Source organism: Apaloderma vittatum, unplaced genomic scaffold, assembly GCF_000703405.1.
Source record: "Apaloderma vittatum isolate BGI_N311 unplaced genomic scaffold, ASM70340v1 scaffold34812, whole genome shotgun sequence".
Classification (NCBI taxonomy): domain Eukaryota; kingdom Metazoa; phylum Chordata; class Aves; order Trogoniformes; family Trogonidae; genus Apaloderma; species Apaloderma vittatum.
The window spans coordinates 4,913-5,334 of NW_009702499.1; positions in this window are offsets into that span (position 1 = coordinate 4,913).

Below are 422 nucleotides of genomic sequence, written 5' to 3' on the forward strand. Positions count from 1 at the left end.
TGGCACAGGGACATGGGGGCTTCTTCAGCTGGGATTCTTCCAGTGCAGCGTGGGCACATGGGTGACAGGAGGAACACCCCTGTCCTGACTGCCACTCCCAAGCCTGGACACACGGGACAGTGGGGCACAGGGGACACGTGGCACAGGGGATGGGGACACCCTTGGCCTGGCTGTTGGAAGCACAGGGACACCCTGGCCCTGGTCATCTGCTGCAGGGACCCCCCCGAGTCCAGACATGTAAGAGGGACACCCTTATGCTGGTGATCACCTCCTGGGGACCCCCTGGGCCTTAACACCTGGATCTTGGGGACACCAGGGACACGTGGCAGCCAGGAAGCTGGGCAGTTTAGGGGCCCTGGGGACAGGGGAGCCTTGGGATGCCCCTGGGGCCTCACCTTGTTGAACTCGACAGGGCTGAAAAT